Genomic DNA, 24,834 nt, shown 5'->3' on the forward strand with positions numbered 1-24,834 from the left:
CTTAAAATAAAACCATTTTGTAAAATTTAAGAACTCATTTAGTTGTTTAAAAAAATAAAAAAGATTTTTCATTTTAATCTTTTAAAGAAATTACACAAAATAAACTAACTTTCAAAATTTTACATCCATATAAAAAATAAATAATTTCTTTACCATCACCACTTGCTTGTGAAAATAACTTAATTTAAATTTTTTAATTTTTCAAATACTATTTTACTTTTCAATTTTTTAATTTGTACATATAAATTTTTAAAATTCATTATTTTTATATATATATATTTCTGGTTTTCTTACTCTACATTTTAAAACATGAAATTTAAATCGAAGAACTTTTATTTGTATGCATCATGACTTGACATAAAGTTGTATTGAGTTTTTAGCACAAATTCAAATCTCAAAATTTATCATCTCCAATATTATCTTACAAAATTTTTAAAAAAATTAAGAAACAAGTTGGCCATCCTTATAATTATTTTGAAATGTTAAAATAAAAAACTACAAAACCATTTGCCACAATTAAACAAACTCTTTCTTTTCTAACTTTTAATATGAATCTTGATATACAGAAATTAAACTGAATTTTTTATAATCCTTCGAAAAACAAAAAAAATATTTTTCACAACTAAATGGGTCTAAAAATCTTTTCAAAAATACTTTTCCCTAGGTCTGCCAGGGCGCTGGGGACGGCACAATTGTCCCATGAATTCTAATTAACATGTTAAGGTTTTAACAAAGCCTAATCATTTGAAACCCTATTAGAAGTTGTTATCCTAATAGGGTTAGAGATAGAGATGATACCAAAATCTTGTTCACTGTTCATTAAACAAAAAGAAAAGAATTTACTTTCATTTTGATCCCCTCCCCTAAAACATAAATAAAAAGCTCACCAGGCTTGCACTGTCTAATTCATTACCCAAAAAAACTGATAACAATGCAATATTTGATCTCCATGACCAGAACTCCTGCTCGATTGATTTCATCTAAAAGACCCATGGAGAAGTTATACAAAATAGACTAGACCTCAGAGAGGTAACATATAGAACCAACCATTTATACACATCATGCACCAGCACTCCTGCTGGATTGATTACTTCACCCCATAAACCAGAAATGAATCAGAGCATATCAACACTCACTAGGAAGAACATTGAAAAAATGATCAACCTCATCACTGTCGATGACTCCATCTGTTGAGCAAACTGAGCAGCAAACTTGCTTAAATGATTCAACGCCACTTGGGCCTGCTAGGTTTTCACCGGATTCTTCTCTGGTTTCCCCCTATTTTGTTTTAGACAACTTCGCTGCCACATTTGATCGCCCTTGTTCTTGCAGTTGACAACAAAAACTGCCCTACACTGGGCCACATACTTCTCATGCCTACATGACCAGATTAACCAGAGCAGGTGAATAGATAAAAATGTTGACCAAATCCTTCCTAAGCACAATACAGTAGGCATTAAAACCTAGTTTAATTTTACTTTGCCATAGAAAATGTTTCCGTCATTTTGCAGGAAAGCAAACACCAAAATGAACCACGAAGCATTTGAGGGGGTGAATTTGCACCAAACTTATTTACATTGAACTCCCATGGAACTACTCAAAGAAACCTAATACCTTATTTAAATGACTGTACCAACAAAGTAGCGTGGGCTTCATATAATTTAAATAAGTCAAAAATCATGATGGGTTTAGGGTTTTATTCCATGGAGGCCTTAACCCAAATTGAAAAACAGAAAGATCTGACTAATTAACTGAACGAAACCATAAAACCATATAAGTAATGTCCAGTAACACAGTTGCATAGTTCAGGATCCATTTAGAAATTCAGAAAACAAATAACTTGGTTTGGTTTCAGTTTCCCTCAAAAGCCAAACCAAAAAACCTGTTTTCAGTATTTGTTGGCCTGTTGCACCCAAATAATGTCAGCTGATTTTCACCACAAAATATCTAATAGAGGAAAAAAAAAAAAGGATAAAATCTAACGAAAAAAGAGTCTAGTCTCCAAAATGAGACATGGCCAGTTCAGTTGTGCAATAGTTTCTAGTTTTTCAAAGAGCTACAAAAATGACACATTGTTTAAAATTTTCCTTTGTGAACATTGAGAACACTTTTTATTGATATTTGAAAACTGAAAAATATGGTATGCATCTGTAATTCTTAGGGAAATTCAAAAAATAAAAATGAGAACTATTTCACAACTAAACAGGCTCATAATTTTCAGAAGTGATTGGTCCTGACTGACTTCTTTATTCTGAACTCACTATGCACAACATCGCATTCATTCCATTATGCACCACTTCAATAAAATAGGGTGACAACTACATCCATGCACCATCTATCAGCAATGAAATCCAAGATACGCACAGGTCAAATTTATTAGTTTGCATGTTCATTAAAAGGCAAGAAACGTTAATAATTAGTGCATTCAGAACCAAGGAGCCAAATTCATAGCCACAGGATAAAAATGGTGTTGAAGAATTTTTATTTAACATGAAAACCCGTCTTCAAGTGTGACAACTAAATAAAATCCACACAATGCATGGAATCTCAATTCTGCATTTTTTGTTCTTTTCTGGTATTTGAATGCAGGAAACAATAACAAAAGTTTTCTTCTGTCATTTATAAGATGGGAGTCTTAATAAATATTGTATTTGCATATACCTCTCTTTCTTTTTTTTCCCAATAACAAAAGAAAATTATATTGTATATACCTCACTTTCATGTGAACCGAAACACAAATATAACAAACTATCAATATGTATTCAAAAATTGAAATTAAAAAACAATTGAAGAACACAATCAGGGTATAAGTTTTTATTATAATTCATGTAAACTTGAGAACTTTCCATGATGTAAAATTATTATTGTAAAAACGAATCATAATGAACTTTTGGCACTCTAAACACTTAAATAACACATCTTAGCATAAAATACAGACTATAGGCTTCAAAAACTGTCCTTATAGTCTGGCCTCTTCTTGGGCATTAAAAATTAGAAGCGAATATGTTATTTTAGTAATTAGGTGGTGTGAGCTGGGGTAATTTTGTCCCTCACACACTATTACTTTTAACATATAACGAGCTTGTGACAATTGGTATCAAAGCTGGTTAATTGATTGTGATTCGGTTGCTTCCGAATTGTGGGATAATGTGAAGCATTGGTGGGAGAATCATCCCCCACACTGAGAGAATTGATGTGCTAGAGGCGCAAGCTAAGAGCCAACAATGTGGTTGTGGAGTGGCCCAACTTGCAGAACACGTTAATGTATTGGAGATATCCCAAAAACACCAGCAAAGTTCCATTGAGAAATTTTCAAAAGCTTCCAGGCTATGGTATAAGCAACACAAACCTAGAAAGGAAGCTTATTGCCAAGATAAAACCTGATGGTTCATGCAATTGGTTCTAATTATACAGCAGAGTACAAAATAACAAGGTACTAGAACCCAGAGCATATGGGTGAGCTCATGATGCTAACATGTCGGCAAACTTCCTATTTGACATGGAGCAACACTTTTGTGCATTGAGACAACTCGAAGGAAGCAAAAGTATCCATGGTGGCAATATACTTGAGCGGAGATGCTACACAGTGATGACATACCAAGTATGATAAGATTCAAAATGGAAGATGAGTAATTGAGAGTTGGGCACTTAGAGAGAGAGCTCAATGCCCAATTCTTTCCTGAAAATGTTAAAAGAGTACAATGCTCAAGGAAAACTGCAAGATCATAGTGTGTGAAACGATTCTCTGTTTTGATATTTGATGTCCAGGACATGTTAGAGAGACAAAATGTTTTATTTCCTTGAATGATTGAAACCATGGGCAAAGGCAGAACACCAAAAAAGAGTTTTGCACTTGCATACTATGTGGGCTGCTATGGAACACTTGACTAACTATGCTGGAGAGAGTTTCACCATGTTAAGAGTGGCATGTCAAGTGGAAATAGCTTAAAATCTTTCCAAAGGAGCAAACTCAAAACTAAGGAAATCGACACCAAGGCATCAACTTCAAAGGAAGCTTCTTCATCCAATGGTAAGGGCAAGTTGGCATGTTTCGACAAGCCCTCAAAGAGTTGTTGAAGAATAGGGTGAGGATGAGGAGGAAAGGTCGGATGGGGCGCAATGCAGTTGTTCAATGCATTGAAGAGGCAAGCAAAAAGAACCAAAAGTTACCCAAGCTAAAAAGTTAATGTTTGCTGATCTACATATTAATTGAAGAGCACCCATAATATGATAAATACCAAGGCTACACGTAACCTTGTCTCATAGGTGGACACGCAAAGACTCAACTTTAACTTGGAGAAGGATTCAAGAAGCGTGAAAGTGGTTAACTCCACAGTGAAACCTACTATATAAGTAGCCAAGCAAGAGACAATGAAGCTTGGACAATGTACTTGACATGTGAGTTTCATGGTCATTTCTACGGATGATTTCCAAGCGATAAAAAAATAAAATCCTTAAGAGAGACTAAAGCATTATTATTGTTGTTTGTTGGTTCCTTAAGCTAGATTGGAGATTACCCTTACATAGTGTGAGTCATTGCAAAGAAAGGGAATGATGAAAAGTTCTCTTAGCCATGCAACTCAAGAAGGGGATTGAGAAGTGGTGAGCCAACATATCTTGCCTCAATGGTGGTGGATGAAGAAGTTGGGCAAGAGCGGGTGCCTGCTACCGTCCAAGATGTGTTGTAGAAAGGTGTGATGCAGGATAAGCTACGACACAACTTACCTCTACAATAAGTTGTAAAGCATGAGATTGAGTTGTTACCAAAGGTAAAGCCTCCCTCAAAAGGGCCATTAAGGATGGTGCCTCTAGAACTAGAAGATTGAGAAAGCAACTTAATGAGTTACTGGAAGTGGGTTATAATATAAGTTCTTCCAAGCACTATTCAAAGCACCAATAGAGGAAAAACGATAGGAATAAGCGAATGTATGTGGATTACAGCACACTTAACAAAGTAATTGTGCCCAAAAACACTTCATCAAACTTGACTTGCAATCAAGCTACTATTAAGTGAGGATAGCAAATGGTGATAATCCAAAGACTACTTGCACGTGACATGGTATAGAGCATATGAATTTTTGGTGATACCCTTCTTGATGAATGTGCTAACTACTTTCTACACATTGACGAATTGGGTGCTTCATGACCACCTCGATAAGTTTGTCATGGTATAAATGGATGACATTGTTATCTATAGTTCCACATGAAGAACATTTACGGCAGGTGTTCGATTTATGTAAAACAAGAGAACTGCTCTTCCGCTCTAATGAGCAACAAATTCCCTAGTTATCCGGTTGAACAAAGTTGCATCCAAATGGATATGGAGAAAGTAAAAGCAACTCAAGATTCAAAGATCCCGACAATGATCAAGGAGTTGAGTTCCTTTCTTGAACTTGCCGACTACTACCACAAGTTCATGGAGAGATACTCAAGGACTGCCCCATTGACAAAACTATTAAAGGAAGATCATAGGTGGAACTAGACCTAGCAGTGATGAGGAACTTTTGATGACTTGAAGGAACCCACGATGCGTTATTCGGTACTCGCTCTTCTAAACACCATGAAAACCTTCGAGGTACAAACAAATGGCATCAAACTATGCCCTTGGAGGAGTTTTGTTATAGGATCAACACCCTTTTCCATACGAGGGTCGTAAGTGAAGGTGAGCGAAAGCACATAGCTCAAACGAAGAAGATGATAGCCATGAAACATTCTCTACACATATGACAACATACTTGGGTCTAAATTTGTGGTGAAAACAAGTTACTCAGTTATCAATCATTTCTTTACACAACCTAAGTTATACCCTAACCACGCTTGTTGGCAAGAATTCATAATGGAATTTGATTTCTTTATCAAGCACAAGGCAGAGCAGATGAATCAAGTCACAAATGAACTAGGCAAGACAGCCAAGCTTGTAGCCTTGCAACTAGTAAGGGTAAGGTTACCACGAAAATGTCAGAGTGCATAAAGTAGACCTTGTTAAAGATCTAGTTGCTCAAAACCGCATGATATTGGTGAGTTGGGAAAAACATGCTAGTGCTAATTAGAGGATGGATTGATGTTGACACATGGTAACCAGCTCCTCGGGCCTTGAGTTGGTGACTTAAGGGAAACATTGTTGTAAGAGTATTATGACACCATGTGGACAAACCAACCAAGATGGCATCGGACCTTGGCATTATTAAAGTAAAGGTAATACTGGCCACACATTTGTTGTGAGGTGGTTGAGTATACTATAATTCATCTCACCTTCCAGCCAGACAACGACGAGAGAAGGAAAACTATAGGGTTGTTTGAGCCTCTTCAAGTGTCAACAAGAGTTCATCATCAACTTGCCCTGAGTCAAGGACGCAAGGTCTATACTCAATAACAGGTTTACAAAGTACAATACTTTCATACTAGCACCAAAGTACCATTAGGAGGCAACATAATTATTTTTTTAAACATGTTTTGAAGTAGTGTTCCCTAAGATATGTGATACAAGATTCATAGGAAATTTTTAAAAGAACTTTTCAAAATCTACAATTCACAACTTGACATTTTTTTGAGCCACCCATAGACAAATGAACAAACAAAGACATTTAACGAGCTACTAAAGAAGTACTTGCGCCATTTCATCACTACCAACTAGAAGAACTGAGTGCAGTGCAGCTACTCAACGTTGCTCAATTTGACTTCAACGCCCAAAAGAGCTCAACCAACAAGCCATCTTGGGGCTGTAACAGGCCAAAAATTGTTTTTACCACACATCATGGTCGAGTTGTATAAAGGAAAGAGTCCGAGAACGCATATCTTCACCGAAAAATGAAGACATAATCACACCTAAGCTCACTTGGAGAAAACTTCCAAGTAGATAAAGAAGTAGAGAGATCAAGAAGGAAGATCCTTACACATTAACATAGGTGACTTGGTACTTGCTAACACAGAATTCGCATCATCAACGCAAAAGCAGCATGAGTTCTTAATGAAGTGGAAGGGCCTCAAAGATGAAGAAATCAATTGTATGTCAGCAGAAGATAGGGAACTGTTTGTGGACAAAGTTGAAGAGTAGTTAGCGTCAAAGTCTACTAGGACGGGCTTAGTGTGTCGGATCAAGAAGGCTTTATATGGTTTAAAACAATCTCCCAGACCATGGTTTGGTCGTTTCAGTGTTGCAGTACTCGAGTTTAGTCTCGACGGTGTGTTGTGGATTATTCCATGTTTTATCATCATACTTCATCAAGTAGGATCCTTCTTATTGTTAATGTGGATGATATTGTTATTATGGATGATAATGATAAAGGTATTCAAAGTTTCAAGCTTTTTCTACAAACTAAGTTTCAAACCAAAGATTTAAAAACGTTGAAATATTTCTTGGGCATAGAAATATCTAGATCTCGTGTCGGAACTATTGTGTCACAGAGGAAGTATGTTCTTGATCTATTGGATGAAATTGGCTTGTTGGGATCTAAACCGGTTGATACATTCATGGATCCTAACAAGAAGTTAATGTCAGATATGGGTGATTTGCTACCTAATCTTGGACAATCCGAAGACCTATTAGAAAGTTGAATTATCTCACAATCACTCGACCAGATATATCTTTTACAACAAGTGTTGAGTCAATTTCTAGATTCTCCAAGGACAAGTCATTGGGATGCAATAATTCGCATCTTGAGATATCAAAGGTGCACCTGGGAGAGATCTTTTATATCGTGATCAAGGTTACACTTATATCCATGGATATACATATGCAAATTGGGCTAGATCGCCTTTCGATCAAACATCCACCATTGGGTATTGTATCTTGGTTGGTGGTAATTTGGTTACTTGGAAGAGTAAGAAACAAACTACAGTGGCAAGGTCAAGTGCTGAATCAGAATATAGAGTTATGGCTCACACTGCTTGTGAACTTGTCTGGTTGAAGAACATGCTGGAAGAATTGGGTTTTTTTTCATTCTCAACTTATGAAGTTGATGTGCGATAATCAAGCTGCTCTTCATATTGCCCTCCAACCCGGTTTTTAAATGAGCAAACGAAGCACATGAAAGTTGATTGCCACTTTGTTCAGGAGAAACTTGCGCAGAAGCTTCTTACAACCGCTTAAGTGAAGTCGGACATGCAGCTTGTTGATTTGTTTACCAAAGCATTGGAGGGTGCTCGTGTTAAATTCATTTATAACAAGCTAGGAGCATATGACATTTATGCTCTTGAGGGGTGGTGTTAGAGGTTATATATGTCTTTTAGTATTATTATTATTATTGAGTGTGTTAATAATGTTAACTAGCGAGAGTTAGTAAGGGTATTATTGTCATTAGAATGTATTTAATTTGTATTATAAATAGAGGAAGAGCCCTATCTTCAAGTTAGGTCATTCATTATGATCAAATCTTAATAGTAATATCGCTTGGAAGTGTCGAAACAAAAATGGAGAGTTGAGGTTAAGATTTTTTGACAATTCTTTTTTTTTTTTTTTTTTTTTTTTGAAGTCATCATCTCGAAAACTGCTGCCACCACCAAAATCAAAAGCCATCAATCAGCCAGAAACCAAAGCCCCACTACCATACAACACCCCACATGCTGTCATGCCACCAAAAACTCCTGCTGCTGCCACTCTCAGATCCCATCCCTCTCAAAAGTTTTTTGGGCAGACCTGTGGACCACCATCACCATCAAGATCCTTATCATCCAATCTCCCATATCCTTGAATATCTTTGCCATAAGATCATCAATGGATGTACATGTGCCTCAAATGCCAGATATGCGCATGGCCCTTGCTATCAACAGCATCTCAGGTTTCTTCCTTTTCTTATCTTCATTTCTGATCTAGCCCTTCCCCTTTTCTCCATTACATCATCCAAAATCCAGCTTAACTGAGACATCCACCCTTCTTCCAATCAAAAATAAAACTACAATAAAAAAATTAAAAAGCTTGAAAAAAAAAAAAAGCAGACGAAAAATCATCCAGCAACACTAACAAATGGAAAACTTCAGAAATGAAATCACTAACTATATAAGGTTCAGCACTAGGGGAATTCATAGGAAGAGATCAACAGTGTAATGAAAAAATTGTCAGCCCAAGTTTCCAGCAAAAATCCGATTGGTTCCCCATCTAATCAAGAGAGTGGCACTATTAATTTTACTCCAATTTTCTTTGAACCCAAAGGAAACCAAGCTACTTATAGGGGAATCGAACTGGGTGTTATTCATTTTAATGGGGAAGGCCCTCCAATGACTTTGATAATTGGCAATATTGCTTAGTGAATTATTATTAGTCATACAACATGAAAGAAGCCTTAAAGTTTTACTTGGCCAAACCTAAAGTAAAGGGAGTGCACATATTTATGGATTAAGCAACACAAGAAATTTAGGAGAAGATAAGGAGTAATCATGGCATTAGGACTTGGAATGAGATGAACCAAGCAAGCTAGAACAGTGTGTCTGCGCCCTTAACCACCAGCAGTGTGTCTGTGTACACCATTTCAATTCCAAGCGAGAAGACATGAATGTAGAAATCATTTGGCTACTTTTCCAAATAAGAGGGCACAATGATTGCTTTATAGAGGAAAGGTTGAAGCCTACAATTGCATCCAAACATGCTATTTGTCAACTCATTACAGTTGGATATCAGATGGAGGATATGTAGCTTCCTAGAGCAAAATCAACCTTTTAGACTGAAAACACCACTAGTGGTATCAGTTGAGTAAAGGAATTTAGGCAGCTACTACACAGAAATTTGAGACCAATTCCGGTCAACTTATAAGGTCTAAACAGTAGTTCAGTGTTTCAACTGCCAAGGTTTTGAGCATTATATTGCACAATGTCCTATCAAGTCCTTGCAATTGCAGAAAAAGAAGATGATGATAAAACCCAAATAATCCGTGTTGAGAAAGAGGTCCCAAGACAGATGAATCTGGAAATACAACAACAACAACAAGCCTTAAGTCCCACTAGGTGGGTTCGGCTACATGAATCCTTTTCTGTCAATTTACCTGATCAAGAGAATTTTTCTCTATTAGATTAAGGGCTATTAAATCCTTCCTCACTACCTCATTTCAAGTTATTTTAGGTCTATCCCTACCCCTACCCCTTTTCATGTCAGAAACAATAACCAACTCACACATGTACTCTACTAGGCCTGCATTTCAAACGCCTAAACCATCTAAGCTGCCCCTCTCTTATCTTGTCTTCAACCAGTGCTATGCCCAAATTTTAGCGTACATGCTTGTTTGTTACTTTATCTTTTAATGTTATACCACTGATCCACCTTAACATTCGCATTTCAGCAACTTTAACATTTTGTACATATTTATTAGTTGCCCAACATTCTGAACCATAAAGCATAGCCGGTCTTATAGCCATCTAATAAAAATTAACACACTCATCCATTTTATGCAACATGTTTTAATTCTATACTGCATCTTCTTCACTTTCCCCTTCCGCTCACATAATAGATCCAAGATATCGAAATCTATCAATGCTAACAATTTCTTGATTATCAAATTTAATCTTCTCTCCATTGCTACTCCTTGCATTACTAAAATTGCATTTCATATATTTTGTCTTATTCCTACTTATCCTAAACCCTTTAGACCCTTAATGTGGCTCTCCAAAGTCCTAGCTTAGATTCCACTATGCTCCTACTATCATCAATCAACATGATATCATCCACAAACAACAGACACCAAGGGATCTCATTTTGGATATTCCTAGTAAGTTCATTAATCACTAAAGTAAAAAGACAAGCGTTCAAAGTAGAACCTTGATGTATACCTATTGTGATTGGAAAATTTCTAGATTACCCTCCTACAGTCCTAACACGCTAATCACTACTCTATCATACATATCCTTAATTGCCTCAATATATCTACTGGATACCCCCTTATTTTCTAAGACACACCAAGAACTTCCCTAGGTACTCCATCATATGCTTTCTCTAGGTCAATAAAAACCATGTGCAAGTCCCTCTTATTTTCCCTAAATTTTTTCATTAAACTTCTTAAAAGATAAATTACTTCTGTTGTTGATCTCCTAGGTATAAAACAAATTATTTTTCTAAAATCCTCGTTTCTAGTCTTATTCTATGTTCAATTACCCTGTCCTATAATTTCATCATATAACTCGTAATCTTCATTCCAAGATAGTTATTATAGTTTTGAATATCATCTTTTTTTGTATAAAGGTACTAACGTACTTTCCCTCCATTAATCTAGCATTTCCTTGGTTTTTATAATATTGTTGAATAGATTAGTTAACCAAATATTTCCTTTATCCCCTAAACATTTCTATACTTCAATTGGTATTTTATCTGGTGCAATAGATTTCTCACTTTTCATCTTTTTTTAATGTCATCTTAACTTCAAGGACTCTAATTTTGTGAATAAACCTCCTATTTTTATTCTTCTCCTCATTCGTCACTTCCAAGTTTAATATTTTATTTTGGTTTTCATTAAACAACTTATCAAAATATATACGCCACCACTCTTTTATGTTTTCTACTCTAACAAAGACATTATCATTCTCATCCTTTATACATACATCACCTAAATATTTACATTTTCTTTTTCTAGCTTTAGCAAGTTTATAAATGTATGTTCTCCTTCTTTTGTATCTAATATAGTATATACAGCATCATAAGCTCTATGTCTAGCTTCACTAATAGTATTTTTCTTTTTGCATTTTTTCTCGTCTCTTTATATTTTTTAATATTTTCTATATTTCTACAATTTTGTCATATTTTATATCAATTTCTTTTTGTCTTAGCGGCTTTTTGGAATTCTTGATCCCACCACCAATTTTCTTTACTACCCGAGTATCTTCCTTTGAACTCACCTAAAACCTCTTTTGCTATCCTTACAATAGAATTAGCCATTTTATTTCAAATAGTATTTGCATATACCTTACCCACTACTATCCAATCAGACTATTTGATCATTTTATCTTTGAATTTTACCATATTATCTCCCTTCATGTTCCACCATCTAGCCCTATTGTGTTGCTTTATGTTACTCCTTCTCTTCCATTTTTTAATATGTATATCTAATACTAGGACTCTATGTTGTATAACCAAACTTTCACCTAGGATAACTTTACAATCCCTACAAGATAGGCGATCCCCATTCTTAGTTAAGAAGAAATCTATTTGGCTTTTTATTAAACCCACTCTTGAAAGTTACTAAGTGTTCTTCTCTTTTTATAAAGCAAGTATTCAACATAACCAAATCGTAAGACATGAAAAAATCTTAAATTGTATCATTAGCCTCATTTTTATCTCCATATCCATAGCCTCTATGTAGCCTATATTATCCTTTCCAATGTGTCCATTCAAATCAGCTCCTATGAATGTCTTTTTATACGTTGGTATCCCTTGTAAAATACTGCCTATATCTCCCCAAAATTGTATTTTAATATTTTTTGCTTAGCCTATTTGGGGAGCATACGCACTAATGACGTTCACTATCTCCAACCCTAAAGCTATCCTGATTTTAATGATCTTATCTCCTATTCTTTTAACATTTCGTACATTATCTTTTAGATCTTTGTCTACAATAAGTCCCACCTCATTTTTATGTTTCTTTTTATCAGTGTATCAAAGATTTACAATTCGCCCCTTGAAGGCAGATTAAATTAATTTTCCTTCTAAACATTTCCACTATTTCCATGCTTTTGCCCATAAATATATTCTAAGGTGCTAATCTAATCTTCATTTCTTGTGCTAACTTATTAGCCCTCTCCCTTCTATACTAACCCAGTCTATTCCCTTAACCTTGGTGAATTTGGCAAGAATTCATGATAGTAAGATTTGACGAAGTTTTATGCTATCTATCAACTACCTAACACAACCCTACTACTTTATCCGAGCTTGGGACAGGTTGTGTGTACAAAGATAATTTGTATTACACAAGCGAAGTAAACATTTGAGTTTTTTTTTTGGCAAGCTTATTTCACATAGACAATTTTCTAAATCACACACCCTACTACTACTAAAAACCACACAAACAATACAATGCATTTAAAAAATCTAAAGCATACAATCTTAGGTGTGAATCCAAGCTAGATTAAAATAAAAAATAAAAATAAAAAAGTGCAATAGCACTTCTTGAAAAATTTTGTATACTCCAAGAATTTGCAAATGGAAAACACAAACACAAAAATGCATATATTAAGCCTACAAATCATAAACACAAAATAGAGGAAACAAAGATCAAAGGAGAACCAACATCTTTAAAACTAAGTGATTTGTCAAAAGCAGATACCATCTTTTAAACTCAAATGATTTGTCGAAAGCAAATACCACTTAGGTTGTTGATCCCAGTGGTCATACAAACGTGGGGTTTGAAGAAGTTACGAAGTTGAACTGTTGAACCTCAATGTTGGGCCACAACCTCATCTGTACAAGATAGCTTGGCCAACTTGAAGGTGTATGACCAAGGTTTCCTTACCTTAAAGATTTTTTCAACTGCAAAGATAATGCAATTTGATATTCCTCTTCTCAAGATTTATAACATTCTTTTAGATTTAGGTGTCATAGATGTTTGATACAAAGATCAAGCAAACGCCTTTGTAATTTCCTATAACTTTTCCCTTAACAAGAAGTACAAGTTGATGCCTTCCTAAGATCTTCTAACCAAGTTTGAGTGCATGGCCAATCCCTTTGTTATGAAGCATGATGATTCATGTAATTGTGATGATCTCCTCAATCCCTCCCACAACTCACTTGAGTCAAGTTTTTTCAGCAAGAAAGAATTGATGTTGGATGGGAAGCTAGACATTGGATGGATCAATTTGACCCTTTTGGAAGTTGATTCCAAAGAGGCAAAGAGTAGCGTCAACAGTTTATTGGGCATAAGCCCATTAGGATTATGTTTAATTAATTAGTTAGGGATATGTTTGTGTTGGGTTTTATGTGTAGGATGAATACAAAAACAGTGAAAAGAGAGAGAAAGTTAAGGGAGGGGCGGAGAAAGAAGGAGAAGAGAAGAAGAAGAAATGAGTGAGGAAATAAGGGTGAAGCAAAAACAGTAGTACGACACTGCCAAGAAGGAAATAAGGAAAGAAATAAAGGGGGAGGAAGAACAATTGATTAACAGTTCAAAGTTCAAATATCTATCAAACATAATTTGAGTTCAAAATCTTCCAATGGCACACAAAGAATAGGTGAAAGAACATTATTTGATTAAGGACACAACACCAACAAATAGGTAATTGAGAAATATAAATGCAAACACCATCAGTGGATAGCTCATACATTTACTCACTATTACATAGAAATAACAATGTTTTAGAAGATTCAATCAAGGATTCCCCTCAAGTCAAGGCATAACTAAAACACCTTGAGGCCTAGTCTAAAAGCTTAACTTTGGAAAGGCAAACGCATTATACAATGAGGCCTATTGTCACAATCCCACATAAGACGTATATTAGGGACATGTTGGGCTTATAAAGATCAGACGCCAACTACGAAATATGTTCTTTCATAGAACAAAATTGTGAGGCTAGTGGGCCAAAATGGATAATCTGGTAATACCTCACCGCAATTGGGCCGAAACCATTACATTAAGATTAGAGCCACCCTAGGGGTACGATCACATGGGTGAAACCTACACAAAGGTGTGGGCCACTCTAATGAGGGCATCAGAGATTTAATGGGAGAGCATGTTATGGTCCCATGTCAGATGTGTACTAGGGAGATCTTGGACTTATAAGGATAGTTCAGATGCCAACTATGTGAAGCACCTTTTATAGGACAAAATTGTGAGGCGAGTGGGCTAAAATGAACAATACTTCATTGTAGTTGGGCCAAGACCATTACACACTTACACCTAAGCATGTTGTCACAAGGTCTAAATCTCCACGCCTCTCCTTGACATTGTGATGGCACTAAGTCTCACTGGGTTAAGTCAATGGCGCGCACACAATCAAATTTGTTGGTTATCCTGCAAGTGTGTAAAGAGAATACAGCATACAAAATGCAACAATGTTTACAGGAGCAACACCTCCCAACCTTTATTCTTATTCAAGACAAGGATTACACACTCAAAACACGTGCAAGAACACTGTGGTGAATTGCCTCTGATGTCACATGCCACCACATGTCATATTTATACGGTTGACACCCCAAATTATCTTGGGTCAGCAAATGACAACCCCAACTACCTAGGCTGTTCTAGACACAGCCAGCATTTGCCAATAAGGCATAACCAACTATTATTCACAAATATGTGGCTAGGAACGTTGCCATATGTCAACCCTAGAGTTGTCCTTTCGACAAGCATGTGTGTCAGCCCCTACAAGGAAAATTGCCCTGTCTGGCTAACATGTCAATACTATAGCCTTTGTCATTGAAGTTGCACACAGCCTACAAGTCAACACCTTGTGTCATGCATGATTTCTCTTTAACCATGACTTATCCCACACACAAGCAAGCACTACATGTCAATGAGACACTTCCAGCCAGGCCAACCAAAACCAGCCCCTATAGTTCATCTTTGAATATGTCGAGTATGTTCTCAAACAATTGAGCACCTATGTTTTCCCTCCTTAGCAACACCGAGTGGTAATCCACTGAATTCCACAAAATAACCCATGACAAACCGTCTTCTATTGTTGCCTTGGCACATGAGTTGACGACAACACATGCCTTGGCAATGTCAAGTTAATCAAGGGTCTAACACATGTTTACAAAAGGCATGCCCTTGCTCTTCTTGGTTAAGGATAATGCATATTAATACAAATTTTAAATTAACTAGTCTAGAAAAATATAACCAAATGCCTATATGAAAGAAATACCCAAATATAAGTTGACTACTAAGACTCAAAATTAAACCTTTCTAAAACAATTGAGAATTGCACCTTAGATCTTGAAAACTATTTCATCTTTATAATATTATAGCCATCTCATAGGATGTTTTATTTAATTGAAGTTAGTATTCTTAGAACAGCAAACAAGTATTCACAATTATAGTTGTAAAGTTCTATATAGAGAAGAGATGAAGAAAAGAAAAGAAGAGGATAAGAACAGAAGAAGCAAGAAAAGAAAAACAACTAGCACAATTTCCTAGAGCTTTGCGTACAGCTCTAGGTTTGTCCTTTTATATATTAATAATAAAAACCATGGAAGACAAAAATCCCCATGGTCTTAAATTTCCATGAAATGGTAAAAAATTTCCATTTTTCGTCACCCTCGAAATCGAAATGACAGTCAATTTCCATCTTGCATAATTTCCGTCAAAATTTCAATGAATCATCCAAAATTTATCGAAATCTTGAAATTTTGGTAAAACCGTCGAAATTTTAACTATAGAATAAATTTCTTTAGAATTCAAATGTGAGATTTAGATGTGAAGTGAAATTTATCTCTTAATTTATATATATTTTTTATTGAAACAAAATATTATTTCAAGGGCTTTTGAAATTACATGAAAAATTAATGTCTAAATTATATTTATTTGTATAATAAATAATATTTAAATGTTTTATGAATTTAATTTAAATTAACCTAATATCTTTAATACACAATTTATATTTTGCACCTCATATACAACATAGATGCATTTAATTTGTAATATATTAGTCCTAAAACTTACATTATTATGCCTATTAACCATTTCTAAAGCTTTACTACTAATTTCCATCATTTTTTCAAATTGAAATCGAAATTGCCATCAAAATTTTTGTACTTTTGGAGCTTCAAAATTTTAGTCAAAATCAAAATTTAAGACCTTGCTCATACCACATAATTACTAAACTAGCATGTTCACTTCTAACACCCCCCCTCCCCCCTCTCAAGCTCATGGTCTTAAATTTCCACGAAATTGTCGAAATTTCCACGAAATTGTCGAAATTTCCGTCGAAATTTCTGATTTCCATCACCCTCGAAATCGAAATGGCAGTCAATTTCCGTCTTGCATAATTTTCATTGAAATCTCAACGAATCATCCGAAATTTATCGAAACCTCAAAATTTTAGCGAAATTTGTCAAAATTTTAACTATGCAATGAAATTTTGTCGAAATTCAAATGAGAGATTCAAGAGTGAAGTGAAATTTCTCTTTTAATTTATTTTATTTATTTTATTGAAACAAAAGGTTATCACAAGTGCTTTTGAAATTATATGAAAAAATAAACTTATAGTAATATTTTATTTAACCATTCATGTCTAAATTATCAATATTTGTATAATAAATAATTTTTAAATGATTTATGAATTTCATTTGCATTAACTGAATATGTTTAATGTACATTATCTTACAAGCATGTTTGATACACATACTATTTTATGACTTTTCCACCTCACACAAAACATAGATGTATTTAATTTGTAATATATTAGTCTTAAAACTTATATTATTATGTTTGTTAACCATTTCTAAAGTTTCACAAATAATTTCATGTTTTACTACTAGTTTCCATTATTTTTTCAAATTGAAATCGAAATTGACATCGAAATCGAAATTTTTGTCGAAATTTCCATACTTTTGGAGCTTCGAAATTTGAGTCGAAATCGAAATTTAAGACCTTGCTTAAGCTAGAGTGTATAAATATCACCTAACCCAAAATTACAACCACTAAACAAACCAAGCTTGAACAAAGCCTTCTTGAAATCATCACCATTTGATAAACGCAGTTCTAAAGTTAATTAGTAGAAAAATGTACCAAATGCTTATATGATGAAATGAATGCCCTAACATAAGTAGATTGCTAAGACTCTTGGAACATAATTGTCAAATCGAGATTCAAATTGTGAATCAAAATTCCAATTTTGGGAATCGAGAATTGAGTCAAACATAAGATTCGGTACAAATTTCCAAAATCAATTCTAAATGAGATGCCTATATTGATATACAAACAACAAGCAAAACAATAAAATACATTTAAATTTTAACAATAATAAAATCATATTTCATGTGTATGCTTTCCCTAGACAATTGAATCACACAATAAGGCAAAAACACATGGATGAAATCACACATGGATGTATAGGTTAAATAAGAGTGTTCATGGGAAACCACAGTTTTCTCGAGGACGACGGAGAAAAAGGGTTTTGGCTTTTAGGCGTAATATAATTACATCTTGTTTATTAGAGTGGAATAGGCCAAGAATGTGGTGAACAATGTGGCTGGCAAGCCTATGCAGTATGGAAGATGGCACGCAGATATTAGGATCCTAGTGTATGTGAATTTGGAGATTACTTTCTGCCATCCACTCAAAATTCTTGTCATTCAAATTTTTCGTTTTGTTTTTTATTTTTAGTCATAAATCACAAACTTCTACTATTCCTTGAGGATTTAGCTCTTCAGATTACACACAATGGCATGCCAAATCAGTTAGAGGACATGGGTGGTTTTCTTTAAAATATGCCAAGTTCTTGACACGTATCCAGATTGAAAGGAGAGCTTTGATTCCCAACTTCATCTCTATTTCCTGCCGCGCTTTTGCATCAATCATAGATTTCTTATGAGACCCAGATTTATCATATAAATCATCCTATTTCCTGAAGTTGTCAATTTGGCGCTCCTCATCTTCTTCTGATTCATAATCAGAGACAGAGTCCATTAACTCTGCCCAGGCTTCTGTCTTTTTATCCAACACCTCTCTTGAACCTTGAAACACGTTAGGCAATGGAACAACCATTCATCATCAGATTCGGTCTCAAACAGTTCATTCTCCTTTCAGTCTACTGCATCACAACCAACCATAGGTAAACAAAGGGGCACTTGCTGCCACTCCATCTGAATTACATGTACCTTCATTAGCTTCATGTTGAACAGAGGTTCAATCCCAACTAAAGCACATCGTAGCCATGCTCTGCAGCCATTTCCCCTTCGATTCACCATCTTGGAAAGCTTCCATCAACTTAGCTTCATCCTTTGATAGTCTTCAAGGACCCCCCACAAACTTTTTGAGAGGTAAGATCACAGCCCATGTTTTGGCTTTGCTGCCATTATCCTCAAGATTGTCACCCTTTGGAGATATCACACAATGCAATCATTGTCAGAAGACAGCCCCTTTTTCATAGTTGAAGCCATCAATCTCTTTGTCATGTGAGGCCCACATTTTTAAAGTTCTTTTTTGAGGATCATTGGCAAGGAAGCTGTTAGATTACGGCCCACAGAAGAATGCTTCCGTTGCTCATGGATTTGATCATTAATCTGCTTATTCGTATTGGGCTTAGGAATAGAATTTTTCCTCACCCATATTTGAGCTGCATGCCTCGTTAGGCCCAAACTGAGTGGAAATCTGGTTAGGTCCAACTTGCTTTGGACCAGAGAATTTTGAATTTGAAAAAAAGAAAAGGATGCTAAACTTTTGATGATTGCATGTTGCATAAAGTTTGCTGAGAATTGCTCTCTACAAAATCTTTCCTTTTTTGTTTATTCTTACTATCCACTAGGCCAATCTGACCACCATATTTAGTAGTTATTTTTTGAAGAAATGTGATAATATTTTTTTGATAACAAAAGAAGATGGATTCATTATATTAGAAAGAATATCAACAACAAGCCTTGAGTCCCACTAGGTGGGGTCAACAACATGAATCCTTTTCCACCAATCCACCAGATCAAGGGCATTTTCTTCTACTAGCTAAAGAGCTTTTAAGTCCTTCCTCACTATCTCATTCCAAGAAATTTTATGTTTACCCTACCCTTTTTATACCAAAAACAATAACTAACTCACTCCTCCTCACAAGTGCGCTACTTGGTCTATATTTCAAATGCCCAAACCATCTAAGTCGCCCCATCCTTATTTTTTCTTCGACAAGTGCTATGCCCAGTTTATTGCGAATATGTGCATCCTCAATTTATCTTTCAATGATATATCACTCATCTACCTTAATATTCGCATTTTGGCAGCTTTTACTTTTTGTACATGTTGTTTCTTAATTGCCCAACAATCTGATCCATAAAGCATGGCTGCCTTACAACCATCCTATAGAGCTTTAATTTATTTTTAGGATATTCTACGATCACACAACACGTCTAAGACACTCCTCCATTTTACCCATCCTACTTTAACTCTATGTATTACATCCTCTTCAATTTCTTCTTCCATTTGCATAATAGATCAAAGATATCAAAATATACTAGTGCCATTAATTTCTTGATTATCAAGTTTAATCTTATCTCCAATACTCCTCCTTACATTACTGAAATTGCATTGAATTTATTCTATCTTATTTCTACTTACCTAAAACCTTTAGACTCTAGAGCAGTTCTCCATAGTTCTAACGTAGATTCCACTCCACACTTACTTTCATCAATCAAGATAATATCATCTGCAAACAACATTCACCAGGGGATCTCGTTTTGGATAGTCCTAAAGAGTTCATTAATCACTAAAGCAAAAAGATAAGGGCTCAAAGTATAACCTTCATGTACACTATTAAGATTGGAAATTCTCTAGATCTATACATATCCTATAATGACCTCAATATATCTATTGCATACTCCCTTCTTTTCTAAAGCCCACCAAAGAACTTCCCTAGGTACTCTATCATAGGCTTTCTCAAGGCCAATAAAAACCATATGCAAGTCCCTCTTTTTCATTAATCTTCATAAAAGATAAATAACTTATGCTGTTGACCTCCTAAAACCCTTTTTCTAGTCTAATTCTTTGTTCAATTACCCTTTCCCACAATTTCATCGTATGATTTAACAATCTTCAAATAAAATAAAATAAAAACAATAGAATAAGAAACAACAATCACAATCCCATGAATATGAGAAAGCCTCACTCCTTTAAAGCAACCAGCAGCAGTACACCAAAGTGATGCTAAATGAATCTCTTCCCATAACAAAGAGGAACTCAAATCATTTTCCTCGTTAATATACAAGCATCATGTTTCATCCATAAACCCTAAAATTGCAAAAACCGAACTTCTCTACAATGCATCTAGATCCTTCTACCAAAACCAAAAAATGAAATGACAAAATCTACCATTGACTCTTGACAAACACAACTTTCTCCAAGAAGACCAAAAGCTTATTCCAAAGATTCCAAGCAAAAGTGCAGTTCAAAAATAGATGAGAAGCTGCTTCTAACATCAAAGCCATAAAGTACACCATATCAGGAGAAAGTGCCTTTGAAGGTCTCCTACTCTGCAACAGATTATTGGTGAGAACTCTACTAAGAACAACCAGCCAAATAAAAGTCTTGATTTCTAAAGGAACTTTGGCTTCCAAATAGCCTTGACCTTGACCTTCTTGCCTTCTCATTGTGTTATTCAAGATCTCTAGGCAATGAAGAGGATTGGTGGAGGACTTGAGAAGGAAGACATCTACTATTCCAATGGTGCTAGTGGTAGATCTAGATCTTGTCATGCTTCTTCAACTCATGGTGTTTCTTTGGATTGGTACATGCTCATTTGGGGACATCCATCTCTTAAAAAATTACAACAAATTTTTCCCATGTTGAAGTATGTTTCTCGTTTTGAGTGTCATACATGTTAATTAGAACAGAATATTAAGACATCATTTCCATCTAGAGTGGAGTCTAATAGTAAATCGTTATTTTCTTTTCTCCATTCTAAAATTTGGGGTATTTGTAGAGTTAAAATTCTATTGGTCATCAATATTTTGTCCTTTTTGGTTGATCTTTTAGGTTGAAACACATATCAAAATTTCTTAATTTATTCACTCAATTCTACCAAGAAACAAAAACTCAGTTTGACATTATTATTCAAAATTTTTGATCTGATAATGCACTCGAATTTGTTCGAAATGAGCTTCAGTCTTTTTGTTTGGTGATGGAGAACCAACAATGCAGATCTTTAGATGTTTATGCTGTAGCTAGGACTTTTATTTTAGTTTGGCGAAAATTCTGCTTAGTTTAAAAGTTAGTTCTTTTAGGATTATTTTATGTATTTTAAGTACTTTGGGGTTATTTCGTAATTTCTTGTTTCAGTTGGGATTATTTTGTAATTATTTGTTCTAGTTTTAACCTTAGATGTATAAGTAGTTAAGTACTATCTAATAGTATAAAACAATTAGGGACCGTTTGGTATCATTGTCAAAAATTATGAAAACAAAAATCAAAAGTGAACACTAAATATTGAAAACAGAAACTAAAAGACCAGCAACATTTTAGTTAATATTTCTAAAACTAAAAAAAATTAAAAACTTGATTAAATAAATAAATAACAATTAAAAAATATGATTAAAATAATGAATACAAAATAATACAAATTTAAAATATTATAATAAAATAAAAATTGTTACAATTATTTTACTTATTTATTATATTTCAAAACTCAATTTAAAAGAACAATATTATTGTACATGACAATGGAAAAATGGTAAAAGAATTTTGTAAATGGCTTTTATTATTATAATTTATTTTATTTTTTTAATTTTAAGAACAATTTTATTTGATTATAATTTATAATTAATATGATCATTTTATTTTTATTTTAATTAAAAAATAGAGATAAAATGAATGATTAGCCCAAAAATATTTAATTCTAGATATTAAATATTTTGACAACAAATTGCTAAAACAACTTAAAACCATAAAATCTGCTTTCCAATTTTTTCCGCAAACAACTGAAAACTAACAACAAAAACAAAAAATCAACAACTAGGGGTGTCCAAAAATTACCAAAAACTGGCTCAAAACTGAACCGAAAAAAGTTTCAATGCTGTTTTTCAGTTTCAGTTTCCATTCTTCAAAATATAAAATTTCGGTTTCGGTTTTAGTTTTGGTTTTTAGCCCAAAATCAAACCAAAAAACTGAATTAATTAATTATGTGCAAATATATATATGAATTCCCACATGTAATATACACATCATAATTTATTTGTACCTTTAATTTTATATAGAATAATCATATAATTTTAGAATAATCACATAATTTTAGTTCACCTTCCCTCACATTTCACTTGTATTTTTGTATACGAAGCCAAGTCAACCTAGCTAAACCACTAAGTCTATCGGAATCACTGGTTTTGGATGGGTCGACCCCAATGCACTTCAATTATGGTACCTTGATATCACCTAAACTAACTTGGTAACCAATTTCAGTCAAACCTGGTCCAATGACTAGGTTCCAGTCGAACCTAGCCTCGTGTCCAATCCGGTCAAACCTAGTCTCATAACTATCTCAGTCAAACCTAGTCCCATGAGCAGCCTCCGGTCCAAGTTTAAGAGTCATGCTTTAGATGAATCCCCTTGCAACTTGATAGATTTTTCTTATCACCATCACTAATGAGTACCCTTTATGTGTCATACTCCAATTTTAAATACCTTTCTCAATTAATTTCTAACTTTCTATTTGCACTTTTCAATCAGGTGTGGATGGATATGTCACAGACCGTATCATGACCCTTAAGGGATTCACACAAAAGGATAGAAATTGTTGTCATTCCTCGTGGACAGTGAGAAACAAAAGAAAATATTTTAAATTAGCAAGCCTATAAAAATATATACATCTTTGTCGTTCTAAAGACATAATTAATTTATTCTTTTTTTTAAAGTATGCAAATTGAATTAATAGTTGTCCTCAATTCCTCTGCATTTCTATCTAAAATCATACAAGTGCTCAAAATGCATAATATTGGTACATCCATTTTTTAAAAATTCATATTTTTTTGAAATGTACACATAAGAATAATTCATGCGCAAGGCACAGACACTAACTAAATATATATAAAATGATAAGCATATAATTAGTCCAGGCTCTTAGCATCAGCTACGAATATACAACAAGTCAACTGATTCTATTGATTATTGATCTTCAAAATATCCCATTCTGCCAAATAAAATAACCAAAGGTAATGAATTTCGCATAAGTTTCTCCAAAATTTCAACCATCATGGGGACAAACTCAACATGCATGTATGCCTCTGTGTGTGTGTGTGTGTGTGTGTGTGTGTGTGTGGTGGGGGGGGGGGGGGGGAGAGAGAGAGTAATGGAAAGCTGAATCACCGAAAAAGGACATGATCATAGCATAGAAAAAAAAAACCAACCGAACATTTCTTTTGCAAAAATTAGGGCTTTCAACATAATATGGGGAAATCACCTGTTTGCCGTGAATCAGACGAGGACTCGTTCCTCTCTCTTTGACCTTTGCCTTCCATTTCGCCCCCCTTCTGTGTCTCTATAGTTCGTTTAGTCCTGGGAAAGAACGGCGGACGGGCATGGTCACTGTTGAACATACCCGGGAGACCAGCACTGTTAGGGTTTCAGATTTTTTTGTGACGAATTACAAAATCTAAAAATCCTGCCCTCTCCTCTTTTAAAGTGACACCTATTTCCCATTGTAAAAAAATAATTTTTTTTCTTTTTGTTATTACTTTTGAATTGATGCCCATCAGATTGTAAGGTTTAAAAAACTAGTATTATTCAAATTTGTAAAATAAATTTGGGTAAGAAAAAATACTTTTGCTTGCACCCAAAAAAGTATTGTACTACTTATAAAATCCTCATATTTCCCAAGCCGATAATAATTGAAATTTTCAAGCTATACTTTTATATATTGTTCATATAAAATTAAAATATCATGTGTATTCTTAACCCAAAAGTGAATAAGGTCAAAAGGATTGATGTTCTTCTTTAGCATTATCGATCATACACAAGATGTCTCTTTGTCGGAGGAGCACTATCAATATCTCAATCACCCCACCATTCTAGCCAACAAACTTCGCTCGACCATCCTTTTGGTTTCTATATTCTTAAAAATCTCCTCGTTCAACCGATATCCTACACAGTTCTTGACGAAAATTTCTTCGACCAAAAATCACTCCCACGATCACAAATTGGCTTCCAACATTTTTCTAGTCCCAAAGGATGGGTGGAGGAAAGTTGGGATTACTTCTAGGTGTCCCCCCTCTCTTCCCAAGTTTCACATGGTAGATGT

At 34.6% G+C, this 24,834-nt stretch overlaps 1 long non-coding RNA gene across 1 annotated transcript; it reads right to left on the reverse strand.

Moving 5' to 3' along the window:
• Positions 1 to 939: 939 nt before the first annotated feature.
• On the reverse strand, positions 940 to 24,318 carry LOC131154563 (uncharacterized). The gene is made up of 2 exons (XR_009136516.1): positions 23,998 to 24,318; positions 940 to 1,377 (listed from the first exon to the last, which is right to left on the reverse strand). It is a non-coding gene; the product is annotated as an uncharacterized LOC131154563 (long non-coding RNA).
• Between the last annotated feature and the right edge of the window lie 516 nt (positions 24,319 to 24,834).

The sequence above is a fragment of the Malania oleifera genome, chromosome 4, assembly GCF_029873635.1.
Source record: "Malania oleifera isolate guangnan ecotype guangnan chromosome 4, ASM2987363v1, whole genome shotgun sequence".
Classification (NCBI taxonomy): domain Eukaryota; kingdom Viridiplantae; phylum Streptophyta; class Magnoliopsida; order Santalales; family Ximeniaceae; genus Malania; species Malania oleifera.